Source organism: Halyomorpha halys, unplaced genomic scaffold (assembly GCF_000696795.3).
Source record: "Halyomorpha halys isolate HHAL.00 unplaced genomic scaffold, Hhal_1.1 Scaffold258.1, whole genome shotgun sequence".
Lineage (NCBI taxonomy): Eukaryota > Metazoa > Arthropoda > Insecta > Hemiptera > Pentatomidae > Halyomorpha > Halyomorpha halys.
This window is the reverse complement of record NW_027108186.1, coordinates 270,190-271,299: the sequence shown is the minus strand read 5'-3', so window position 1 is coordinate 271,299 and position 1,110 is coordinate 270,190. Positions and strand designations below refer to the sequence as shown.

At 31.1% G+C, this 1,110-nt stretch overlaps 1 non-coding gene across 1 annotated transcript; it reads left to right on the top strand.

Annotated features, from left to right (window-relative positions):
- Positions 1 to 1,038: 1,038 nt before the first annotated feature.
- TRNAD-GUC (transfer RNA aspartic acid (anticodon GUC)) lies at positions 1,039 to 1,110 on the top strand. Its single transcript has one exon. It is a non-coding gene; the product is annotated as a tRNA-Asp (tRNA).

Below are 1,110 nucleotides of genomic sequence, written 5' to 3'. Positions count from 1 at the left end.
CGTATTTTTAACAGACATACACTTATTTTTCAACGGTTTTTTAGTAAAATATTGATATTATGATGTTATAAAACAGGATACTGATATATTGCAAGATCGCTGTAATAAAAGGAAGATAGTCCCCGGGTGCGGTCAAAGAAAAACTCAAATAGTCGTGAAGCTAATTATTATTATGAGTCAACGTTTCACCCCACGTTGCAGGTGAAAGGTAAAAATTAAATAAGAATAATAAAAGGGATTTTTATTATTTCATTTTTTTATTCAGTTTTCATTGATTTTCTAAAACTTTTTATTATTGTTATTTAATTTTTACGTTTCACTGAACACCTTTTTAATTTTTCATTTACTTTGTTGATTTATGTTTATATCATTTAAGTGTTTGTATTTTTTTTAGGCACTGATGAAGCCCCCTGTAGAATGGGGCGGAACGTTGGCTCGTATTAATAAATTGTTTCACAACTAGACCATCTTCCTTTTAATATTCCTGATAAATATTTCAACAAAATTTATTTTTCAACCAAATATTAGTAGGCATCTTACCAATTGTTAAAAAAAAAAAAAAATTCAAACGTACACATTAATAACTTTAATAAAATTATCACTGTTTATAGTAATTACCTATTTTATTTTCCTAACTTAAGCTCTTAAAGTCTAAAATGGGGCTGGTCAGTCACATGGAGATGTTGCACCTTTCGTTGGATTAAACATGAACAAAGATAGAAAGTCAAATTACTTATTCCTACTCATTTCCAAACATTTATTATTTCCTCAAATTTTTTATTAAATTTTACTGTAAAGTTTGGAGTGCTTAAGAAACTCAAAAGAATTAACCGCATTCTGCTTGTTATCTTGTAAAATAAAATGGAAGTCTGCTGGTAAATCATAAAAACATTTAAGGGAGTTGTATCGCTGGGCTTCAGTTAAAATGTGTTTAACAGTATGTCGCGTTCCGTAAGTCTGGTAGGAATGGAAAATCGCAGAAAATAAGATAAAATAACCATAATGTAAGGGTTTAATGATATTAAGGGTTAAACGCATTCCTCGGTAGTATAGTGGTAAGTATCCCCGCCTGTCACGCGGGAGACCGGGGTTCGATTCCCCGCCGGGGAG